A 12491-nucleotide genomic window follows, 5' to 3' on the forward strand; every position below is an offset into this window, starting at 1 on the left:
CTGTCTCTGTCCCCATCCTATCCACAATCCACTGAATTCTTTGAAATCCTGCCTTTATTTATTTTTTTAAATCTCTAGCTTCATATCTGCAGAGGCCTAGTTAAAAACCATTAAAAGCACAGGTATTTTTGTCATTCAGTATTTAGACCTCTTTGGCATTTATGTTATCCAAAAAACCAAACCAAAACACACAAACATCCCTGACATTCTGAAAACAATAAATTGACAAGAAATTACTTGCTAAAATCTGGAAATTTTGCTTTGAAGCATTTTTTTGTTTCTTTTTACAACACAACTAGGTCTTTTGCCCCTTGGTGGTCAATTATAGTAATTGCAAGTACATGAAAACATCATATTAAAATTGTCCCAACTAATACAGCTGCTGACTTCTGGATTAGGGGCTCACTTTGACTTGGACAGTGGCTCTAGAACCCAAATCCTATAAAAAGATCCATGTGGACTACAAGAGTGTTGAGTTGACTACAATCTGTAAGGCTGGGAGATTTTGTATTACATCATTGGAGTACTTAGGAGCGCAAACTTCTAATCTGGTGAGCCAGGTTTGATTCCACGCTCCCCCACATGCAGCCAGCTGGGTGACCTTGGGCTCGCCACAGCACTGATAAAACTGTTCTGACCGGGCAGTGATATCTGGGCTCTCTCAGCCTCACCTCCCTCACAGGGTGTCTGTTGGGACTGAGAGCAGTCTGGAACTGATGTTGGATTCTGATCTTCTATGGGTCTTCACCTCAGCTCCAAGTGTGTGTTTGGGTGGAACATAACTAGATAGCAGATCATGAATAATGTAATAGAAAAAGGTAGAGGGAATGTATATGAGGCAGGACTTGAATAGGAGGAGTTGGCCATTGACTAGGTATATTATTATTATTATCATTATCATCATCATCATCATCATCATCATCATCATCATCATCATCATCATCATTATTATTATTTATTAGATTTATATCCCGTCCCTCGCTAGCGTCTTGCTGAGCTCCCCAAACTATGTCGTCCTCTGGCACTACTCCTAGGACTCCTATGATTTTTTCTGGCTGGAGTTTGCAACCATAAGTACAGTGCTAAGTGATGTGGCGTGCACAATGGAGATAACTTTGCCAGGCTGAGGAGGAAGGGACACATGCAACCGCCCAGAGCGTTGTGCTTGAGGGGCAGGGGGATCTGGAGGAGATGATCATAAGCTGTTCCGGCTGTTGAATAGATACTACAAATCCTACTTCTGTTGTAAAGCTGATGCTAGCTGCGTGGTCCACTATTTATTTTTGATATTTTCACATTTCTATGCTGCCCTTCCCTGAGGGCTCAGGGCAGCTTAGAACATGTTGTAATAAAACAATAATTAAAACATTATAAAATTTTTAAAAATGGTTTGACCGAAAAACAATAAAAAATCACCCTCTTTCTGATAGGGAGGGGGTGGTGGGGTCCTTTGCTGTTGAAAGGGCATGCAGCTATTATAATTTATGTTTGTGTAAGGAGAACAGCTCACAGGTGGTCTTTATAGGTCTCAGACATAATGCCAAGACCAAGAAAGCCTCTGGCTGAGACCAATTTAATTTCTCTGGGGCAGGAGATCTTGAGCAGGTTTTGTGCACTGGATTGTAGATTTTTCTAGGAGGCATAATGGAGAAGGTATGAAATCCCAGAGAAATGTACAAGAGTGCTGTCTACTCAACAAATGTCATGCATTTGAGTGACTATAATCAATATCACAAGAATAATCAAATACTAGGAGAGAAACATCCAATATATGTAGCCATATCATGCAAATTTATCATTTTATGTGCAAGGAGAAATCAACCATGTGTGTTGTGTAGCACAGTTGTGAAATAACAGATGCAATAAAAATAAGCAGACTTTTCCACACCAGGGTATTGCACATGCATAGTGCAATGGGCCTGCGGGCATTTTAGGGATTAGGGATTTACTCAGCAAGCTCAGGTATCAAACTACTGACCCCAATGACAAATCAATTAATATCTCAAGTTTTATTCCATGCCCTCTTGCAAAGGATAGACCCTTTCTGTAGCCCAAAACAGCCTTCCTTGTCTACCTAGAAGATTCTTGCAGTCTTCTTTGCCTTCTGATCTCCATGTTGGTTGCCTTCCATGACTCTTCCCCTGCCTACAAGGGCTACCATTGAGTAGAAGTGAGTCCCCAAACTTGGACAACGAGTTATGAGCCTGTTAATTGTCTCCTGGGTGACCAATGTTGAAATTAATGCAAAATGCAAGAGAGCACAGTCATTTTTAAAGTAAATTGAAGTACACTTCAGTGGTACTTGAGCAAGAAATGATTGGGTGGATTCTGCCCAAAGCACTCTGACTGCTGAAAAACTATATAAATGATAAGTGAATGTTATTTGAGGACATCTTCCTAGCAATTTAGTGTTGTTTACTTTCCACCCTGCTTTTCCTAATCAACTTGTATCTCATTGACTAGATTAAAATTCATGGACCTGAATCTAGGGGATCAAATTCTTGGCAATTTATTTATGTAACAGCATTTTCTTTCTTTCTTACCTATCTCTTTCCCTTTCATTTCTGCTTTCTGCCTATTGCACCTCCTTTGTTAAAGATTAGATTTTAAGTTTGTATGGGCACAGGGCACCCTTTTTGGTGGTTATACCGTATCCTAACTGCTCCTATGCGCCTGTATCGGAAGGATCTGTCTGCTATCATATATCCACTGATAACATCCAGATTAGATCAGCAATGTACTGTTCATGTGGCTTTCTTTGAAGAACACTGAAAAACCACAATTGGTCCAGAACAAGACATCTGGAACATATAACTCCCATTTTGAATTAACGTCACTGGCTCTCATTTGGGTTTTTGGAACCAACTGAAAGTGCTATTTTGACTTTCAGCGTCCTAAATGTTCTGGAATCAGGATAAAGACTACCTTTTCCTATCTGAACCTACCCATTCATGACATTTTCACCTACTGGATTTTCTTGGTCACATAGGAAATTCATGAAGTGAATGAAAACAGTTCTGTCCAGTCATGTGTGGATCCTGCCTCTATCCCATTTAGGGATGCCAATCCCCAGGTGGGATTTGGGAATCCTCCGGTTTTACAGCTCATCTCCAGGGGATGGAGATCAGTTCCCCTGGAGAAAATGGCTGCTTTGGAGGGTGCTCTCCATAGCATTATACTCCACTGATGTCTCGCCCATCCCCAAATCCTGCCCACTCCTGGCTCCACTTCCAAAGTCTTCAGGTATTTCCTAACCCAGACCTGGTAACCCTGAACCCATTCCTTAAAGTTAACTGAAAAGTTCATCAACTCTGTATATTATCCACAGAGAAGCTCTCAATGCTCAGTAGGTAACCAGTCAAAATAGAAAGTCTTTTCCCAAACCACAGATTTCTTCATGTCTTCTTGGTATCTAAAGTGTGAGAACACTAGGCAGGGCCTCCTTGATAGTGGTACCTGGTGGTGAATTTTCTCTCCTATGACCTATTCACTCTAGGCGTTCATATGAAGATCTAGCCCCCCTCACAAATGTGACGGTTGTGTCTGTCATCTGCCCCCTCCCTTTCCCTTCTTAGTGGGTGTGGAATTGGGTTAGCTATATTGAATTTTGCCGCCATTCTTGTCTTAACTTTTGTATTAATTGTATTATGTTTTATTGTGCTTTTATTGTTTTAGGGGATTGGTTTTTATGTGATCTGCCTCGAGCCTCCGGGGGGAGGCAGGATATAAATTTAATTAAATAATAATAATGATGATGATGATGATGATGATGATGATGATGATGATGATGATGATGATGATAGGTTGTTTTTTCAGAGGATATTTGTGGTGACTGGCAATTACTTAGTTCCCAAAGAATTTTTTTTATTTTACTGCTGATTTTGTTGATATTTTTGTTTTTCATTACCACCTGTTTTTCATTACCACCTGTTATTTTTATCCTGCTATGAAAAGCCACCTTATGGGTCCTTATGGATGAAAGGGTGGGTCATAAATATTTTAAATAATGAAATAGTGCACGTTTGTAGGAGAGGTGGAGGAGCTTCTAGTAACATTAAAGTAATAACATGTATCACTGGGTATTGCAGCCCTTCACCTCCATAATTTTCTTGGCCACACAGGTGTGGATCCTGCCTCTATCCTATTCCATGAAGTTCACTGAAAAAGTTCAACAACTCTCCTGTAGAAGAAAAGTAGGTTTTTTATACCTAGCTTTTCACTACCCAAAGGAGTCCCAAAGGGGATTACAATCACCTTCCTTTCCTTTCCCCACAACACCTACTCTTATGAAGCAGGTGAGGCTGAGAGAGCTCTGAGAGAAACTGCTCTGTGATAACAGCTCTAACAGGATTGTGACTAGTCCATGATCGACCAACTGGCTACAGGGATGCATCCAACTGTGCAGGGATGCAGAATCAAACTTGACTCTCCAGATTAGAAGCCACCATTCTTAACCACTACACCAAGCTGTATAAATCAACAGATAAATTCTCAGTGTTCGGTAGGCAGCCATGCTAAATAGAAAGTCAATTCCGAAACGACAGATTTCAAGAATTAATTACAACTCAAGAGTCCCTCAACTTTGCCACATGATCTCTTTAATCATATCCTAGTTCCAACTTCTATGCATGTTAGCAAAGATAAAGCTGAGTAGGTTGTTCCTTGCTCTATCAGCATTCTATAAGTTCCAAAATCATTAGGGTTCTATGGTTCATTAATCCTGAACATTAAGAAGATAACTTCATTAAGAGTAAAGTATAGCCCATTAGAATTCCAGCCCACTTCTGACAAACATGTTTTGCACTGAAGAGCCTCGGGTCATTTTGAAACTCATATCTGAAATCAAGTTGGGGACTGGGATTGCTGTTATGAGCAGATTTTCTTCTTCTGTGTGTCTGGCAAAACTGAAATTTGGAAACCTGGCCTTGATCACAGCTAACGACACCTCCCCCCCTCCCAATAACAAAGTCCTTTGACTGCATCTTATCCTTGGTACTTGCTCAATGACATGGAAGCTCATCTTCTATATCAGTGCTAGGACCAGTGTGTGTGTATGTGTGGTACTTAATACACACGGAGGACATATTTTGCAGCTCAGAAGGCATGATGTACAAACTTAAGATGGAACTGTGAACTGGAATACAGTGGAGGAGGCAAAATTGCTGCTGTTATTTATTTAAGGCCTGACAATCCACAACAGGTATACTACAAGTGCTGTGGTGAGGCCAAGGTCACCTAGTTGGCTGCATGTGGGGGAGCAGGGAATCAAACCTGACTCACCAGATTAGAAGCCACCACTCATACCCACTATACATGGTGCAATCCAAGCTAAGAAACATATCCAGTCTCAGATGGATTTGCTCACTGATTCCATATCAAATTCTTACCTTTAGAATGTCACACATAGAATTAGGATGCATACCTTCTACTCCCCAAACTATAGAGTAGTTACAGTTAATATATCATTCATATAATGTATAGTTTGTGATCTAGCATTATCAGGACATTTCGAACTGGTAGCCACCTCTTCTTATAAGTAAGGCCACTGAAGAACTTTAACATCAACTTTCAGAAGTTTCAGCAAAGCACATTCAGTTGTCTTTTTGTGTTGTTTTGGGGGGCTATATTTATATCTCATCCTCTTCTGAAGTGTCAGGATACTGCCCGTCTCAGTGACATTCACCCTTTTCTTATCCTTCCTACAGCTCTCCATTGCAGTCCCTTTATGGTTTGTTTTAAGCAGTGAAAGCCAAGTGGCAACCAGGCACCCCATGTCTCATTGCCCCTGGACCCCAGAAGAACTATGCGACACGTGAGTTCAGATTCAACAAGGTCTCAAGTGTATTTTAAAAAGAGCTGCAGTGCCACTCTGTCAGCTTTCTGGCACATTAGAGAACTCTGGGGAAGAGACTACTTTCTTCAGAGGGCCAGGACAAACAGTCCTAGTAGCGTTGCTAACCAGTCAATAGGGGTACCATGCAGGTTATGAGATTTCAGGATATGTGAGGGTGGAGCCCGGGGATGGTAGAGTCTGGGAAGTGGTGTGAGCTTAGCAGGGATGTGATGCTATAGACTCTGCCCAGGAGATAGATCTCTGCCTTTTGGAGATCAGTCATAATTCTGGAGAATTCAAGGCCTATGTGGTTGTTGTTGTTGTTATTGTTATTGTTAAGATTTATTACTTGCCTCTCCCCGAAGGCTGGAGGCGAGTTACAACATTTAAAACCCCAATAAAAACCTATACAAAAATAAAACAACAGTATACATATATACTACCCATATTAAAATAAGATGTGGCAGAAAAAACACAACCCCTGTCTAGACCAGACCCTGAAGAACCCATTCTAGAGAGGAGGGAGACAGAGGGCACTGTTGGTATTCGCTGCTGCTCAGATTGCTCCTATAGGGGGCCCCTGATCTTCCTTGCGGCACGGCCTCAACCAATGACCTGGCGGAAGAGCTCCATTTTGCAGACCCTATGGAATGCCGGAAACTCACTCAGGGCCCACAGCTCCTCCGGTTCCCATGGCCCACCATTCCATGAGGTGAAAATTGGCACTTGATCAGGAGCATTCCCCAAACAGCAGGTCTGTACTACGCACGTTATTCGCCTGTGATATGGGGGTAGTTCATACCATGCCCTACAGAACAAGACCTACCCTACATATTTCCCCCCCCCCCCAGTGTAAATCAGCCTATTATCACAATGATCTTCTAATTGCCCTCTGAGTGCAGCCACAGGGAGGGTCAGTTGCTTCATTGGATTTTGCACATTGCTGCATGTATATCCTAAGAAGCAGAGAAGGTAGACTTTCCTTCATCCAAGCAAAGTTTTCCACATTTGCCGATGCATCTGCCACCCAACCTATACAGATCTCCAGATTAAACATTTGTTTGGAACCATATAATTCTCCTCTCTCCCTTAATAATGGTGGAAAGTGAGGAAACAGGAAGCAGTGTATAAGTATGTTAGCATCAAAACCAATGTGAGACCAATGCAATGAATGTGAATTATAGACTCATTTGCCTGCCAGAATACTCGTTTCTTCCAAATGAGCATTTGCAGGTCTAATTCTTTGTGGCCTGTGCCTTGACCATGTAAGTTTCTATACCTCTACCATTATAAAACTTGAAAAAATAGCTTAATATACCTGTATGCAAATATGACCAGGTTTTGTTTAATAAGTAGCAAAATTATTTAATTTTATAGGAATGTGAATAGCAGCTTTTCTCCTTTAGTCTCTCTTTTTTTATATTATGGTTTTTATACCCCAATGGCCCTTCCCTGTTGTCTCCATGGGTGGCTGAAGCAATATTGAAGTAATTATCCTTCTCGGAAGGAAGCCTCAGAAAATAGCCCATGCCATTACTGTTCCCTTCATAACTGGCCAAATGCCATGAAGAAATAAATTCCCTTTGCATTGTGACTTAAGCACCAGTATGGAATATGGAGATTCCCTTTACTGCAGATAATCTTCTTGCAACAATCCTGCCTAAATTAACTTCATGCACTTTCCATGCTATCTAAATATGACTTGGTGTTCCAAGTCTCTTAATAAATGAAGACATGGAAATGAAAGAAGTAAGTAGCACAAAACTTTTTCCCTTTTTTTTTTTTGCTGTTCCATACCAGAGAGTGGCTCGTTTCAGGCAGAACGATATCAATTTTAGGGGTGCCAGCTGTGGGTTGGGAAAGACCTGGAGACTTTGGAGGTGGAGCTAGGAGTGGGTGGGGTTTGGGGCAGGGAGGAACCTTAATGGAGTATAATAGAGTCCACCCTCCAAAGCAGCCAGTGTCTCCAGGGGGAGATTAGTCTGGAGATTAGCTATAATTCCAGGAGATCCCCAGGTCCTACCTGGGGACTGGCATCCCTAAATTGTGCTAGTTTGTTCCAGATGATTGAAATGTTGAATGGCATTATTATTATTATTATTATTATTATTATTATTATTATTATTATTATTATTATTATTATTATTTAGATTTATTACCCACCATCCCCGGAACCAGCTTGTGGCGGGATACAATTATCCATATCAAAACCCAAATAAAACCCCGTTAAAACATTAACGAACATAAAGTTATACAACAAAAACTAGAACATCACAGTGTAACTCAGCCTCCCATCCCCCCAATAAGACATCCAAGAGAGGAAGTGGGAAAAGAGGACCATAGATGACACATGGCCTAACCGCTGCCTAGCACTAGGGAGGCCCTAATCAGATCTTCCTCGCCACCCCAGCCTCAACCATAAACCTGCCAGAAGAGCTCTATTTTGCTGGTTCTGTGGCATGCCATAAGCTCCTGCAGGGCCTGCAGCTCATTCCACCAGGTAGGGATCAGTGGATCCAAGCCAATGTCTACCTGAAAGGCCCAGGGAATGTGTAGGTACATGGAGTGTGATTGATTAGGCTCGCCAACCTCCCAATGGGATCTTGGGATCTCCTGCTATTACAACGGCTCTCCAGACAATAAAGATCAGTTTCCCTGGAGAAAAGAGCTCCCTTGGTGGGCAGACTCAGTTGCACTGTAGAATCATAGAATCATAGAGTTGGAAGGGGCCATACAGGCCATCTAGTCCAACCCCCTGCTCAACGCAGGATCAGCCCAAAGCATCCTAAAGCATCCAAGAAAAGTGTGTATCCAACCTTTGCTTGAAGACTGCCAGTGAGGGGGAGCTCACCACCTCCTTAGGCAGCCTATTCCACTGCCGAACTACTCTGAGTGATATCTAGCCTATATCGTTGTACTTGTAGTTTACAACTGTACCCTGCTGAGGCCCTCCACAGACCCTCTACCACCATGGTTCCACCTCTAAAATCTACAGGTATTTCCCTATCCTGAGCAGGCAATTCTATTGAAAAGTGAGAGTAATCGTCACTACCCATTTGTATGCATTCTGCAGCATGAAACTGGCCTTCTGCTGAATCTGGAAAATTAATATTTTTAGATTAATATTGTTATATCAATACTATCAACTCATTTTAAGACAATTGCTGACGCCAATGAATGCCATTAGCAAGAATCTGTTTCATCAGTCGCCTGCTTCTGTAAGGGAATTAATTTAATCTTCAGGAAAAGACTTTTCATAAGAAAGAATTTTCATTCAATTAAATTTCACTCAGTCCATTTAACCCCTTCGATAACTAACAAGCACCTTATTAGGGCTGGGTCTGGATGATCATTTCGGTGCTGAGTAGCTAAGGCTCAGTGTCTTTTCTTTATGGACTGTTATACAGTTTTCTCATTAGATCAGATCTTTCCATATCTTGCCATCTTTGAAACAAAGTTAATGCCAACCGTTTCTGCTTGACCCAGACTTCAAGGGTAATTATCTACCCCAAGTTTGCTTTTCTTGTGCAAAGATCAAAAGTTAGTGGTTGTATTATTTTGCCCTTTTAGAACATTGTCAATGCCAGGCTGAGGCATGATATCTTCAAAGGAAAATTATTTACCAGATACTGTTCCTTTCTTATGTGCAAGAAACATACGTGGGGTACAAGTTAACCGCAGAAACAATTGAATTGGGTAACCTTGTACTTGAGCTCATGTTACATTCTGAAGTACAAAAATGCTTCAAGGAAATTTCATTGCGTTAGCTCTACAACCATCAGTTTCGTCACCTTCAGTGGTGGTCTTCAAGAAAAGTCAGGACAGCTGCAGGTCAAGCCTCTTTTAGCTTCAGGCTTTCTGCACTGAGCAGTAGGTCAGACTGCATGGTCTAGGAGTTACTTGCCAACTGCAAGTAACTTGAGAGCCAGTTTGGTGTAGTGGTTAGGAGTGTGGACTTCTAATCTGGCACATGGGATTCGATTTTCCACTCCCCCACATGCAGCCAGCTGGGTGACCTTGGGATAGCTGTTTATGTTCAAGGGCTTGTTTTAGTAATGGCTTGGTTTTGTACAGTTACTATACCTTAGGTGGAAGTTGTCTAGAGCAGGGCTCTGAATAAATGGCACAGAAATATCCCCAATGAGCAAATTGTTACTTTTGTAATTTGTGACTGGCTAATGATAATGCATCTGTGGTACAAACATATTCTACAAGACACAATTGTGTGTGCGCATTGCTGTATACATGTATGTGTTTTTACAGGATTATAGTATGAATATTGTTATAATAATGTCTTGATTTGTCAAACAGATTTCATCTGGAATCATCACAAAACTGGTGGGGCTGAGTGGTATGATTGCCATCTCTGGGCAGGGAAATTTGTTGATGTGGAGGGGGTGGAGCCTGGGGAGGGCAGGGGTTGGGGAGGGGAGAGACCTCAGTGGAGTTTAATGCCATGGAGCCCACCCTCCATAGCAGCCATTTTCTCCAGGGGACCTGGTATCTGTAACATGGAGACCAGTTGTAAGTCTGGGAGATCTCCAGGCTCCACCTGGAAGTCCAAGACAAATAAACAGGACACACAGTTATAGGGATGTATAATCCAGAAAAGGGAGGAAGAGCTAACAATAAGTGGAGACTGACATATATATCATATATAGCATGTATTAATAAGCACACCAAATCGCAAAGAAAATCTACAATAACACAACAACAGCCATCAAAAACCCCAATTCCACTGATTCCCAAAAAGGTCCATTCACTGCAGGAAAAGCCTTCACCAAACTCAGTTGATGCAGGTTACCTTTTCTTTGCCTTGTGGAAATTTTCCATGGAGTCACAATGCCCATCTCAGCTGGAACACAGATCAGAATCCCAACATAAATGAAGAACCAACAGAACTCTTGGGTATGTTTTTCATCTATCTTCATCCATGGTCAATTAGAACTCACAAAACATCTTCTCACCTTCATATTATTGATGGATAGTAACAATATCATTAAAAAGTGCTACAAAAAACACCACACAGTACAGGAAAATAGAGAACATAGTACTTACATATGTGGACTTCAGTTTTTGCATAAGAATATTCCAAAGCATGCTTCCCCGCACACCAGATATACTTAAAATGGAAAACTGCGGCCTTTTGCTAGGGCCATGGAGTACTGCCCCAAAGTCCAGCCCTGACAACACCACTGCCTGGGACAGCCAGTTATCCCCCAAAACCTTGGGTAGGTTCCCTGGAAAGGCAGTATTTTCTACACATGTGAATTTAAAAATTCAGAGAACAGAACACTTAAACTACAAAAATCTGTGGACACAAATGCTTTTTTCACTCTATCTAGGTTAAGGTGATATAATGGGATAGGTGGCAATTTGGGCATTGACTGAGTTTAGTTAAACTGTTAATTATTGACATTACTGCATATGTAAACACTTAAGACAGACACTTTCACTGTGATAACTGGGAGAGAAATAGGAACTGATTACTTTCCCCAAGGAACCTGGAAGAAAAGGATTGTTTTCCAGTCAAATTTATTGAAATTCACATTGACAGTTCCAAAGGAAAGGAAAAAAACAAGTGGTCCATTTAGCGGTCCATTTAGTCCAGCATCCTGTTTCATAGAGTGGCCAACTGGTTACCCTGGAAGGCCAACAAACAATTTGAGGCCTTCCCCTGATGTTTCCTAGAACTGGTGTTCAGATTGGCTAAGCAATGCTACCACAGAATTCTACGTAGCTATTTAGGCAGCACTGACACTCCAGCCTTCAAACCTAGATCTCCATCTGCTAGAACTGTAGTGGTTTATGGAGTCCTGGAATGGGTAGAAAGGTGCCAGAGGCTGCCTGCTACGATCTGTGGCCTGAGAGTCCCCTTGGCATTTTACGGGTATTCCCATAGGCAATATTCACATTACAAAAATGACATTTTTAGCTACACTGTTCTACACATAACTTCCCTTAAAGCATAGAAGTTCAGCTGCAGAGATGCAAAAAGAGTGTCTTGGGTTTAAATGCTATTTAGAGATCATTTATAACCAATTGGAAATTATAGCCGTATAAGTCCCATTTCAGGTTAAACAGAATCTTCTATAGAATTCTCTAGAATTCCTCCCCCAGTCCCCTCACCCCATGATTTGGATCCAGGACGCACGGGAACATTTAAAAATCAGTGTCACTTTTGACACTACTTATTGGGTGAAGTTTAACCATCTGACTGTAATTGACAAGATTAAGAGAGATTTTCAGCAATGGGAGAAGTTAACTTTTTTGTGATTAGGTAGGATAAGTGAAAGGAAAATGATACCTCTCCCAAAGCTTCTAGTCTTCTTTCAAGCAGTATTCTTAAAGGCGTTGAAATCCTGGCAAACTACATTTAATCTCTTCATTTGAGTTGGTAAAATTCCTTGATTCAAAAGCAGTATTCTTGGCAGGGAAAAGAAATGGTTAGCTGAATCACAATTTGAGGTTTTGTTATACTGCACGCTAGCTAAAGGTAATGCTATTTAGTGGGATGCTGTCAGATAAACGGATTTGGGCCAGATGTGCTCACAATGTTACTCAATGGAGAATATGTCGAAGCTAAAACAAAAACAAAAACCCTATAGAGCTCAACAAATTCCTTTTCTAATATATATCTTAAGATGCTGGATGGTAT

At 41.3% G+C, this 12491-nt stretch overlaps 1 long non-coding RNA gene across 1 annotated transcript in view; it reads right to left on the reverse strand.

Annotated features, from left to right (window-relative positions):
• LOC143844203 (uncharacterized) overlaps positions 1 to 11133 on the reverse strand; it is a 35766-nt gene extending 24633 nt beyond the window's left edge. Inside the window, exon 1 of the long non-coding RNA XR_013233858.1 lies at positions 10892 to 11133. This is a non-coding gene — a long non-coding RNA (uncharacterized LOC143844203). The remainder of the gene's footprint in view (positions 1 to 10891) is intronic.
• Positions 11134 to 12491: the final 1358 nt, after the last annotated feature.

The sequence above is a fragment of the Paroedura picta genome, chromosome 9, assembly GCF_049243985.1.
Source record: "Paroedura picta isolate Pp20150507F chromosome 9, Ppicta_v3.0, whole genome shotgun sequence".
Taxonomy (NCBI): domain Eukaryota; kingdom Metazoa; phylum Chordata; class Lepidosauria; order Squamata; family Gekkonidae; genus Paroedura; species Paroedura picta.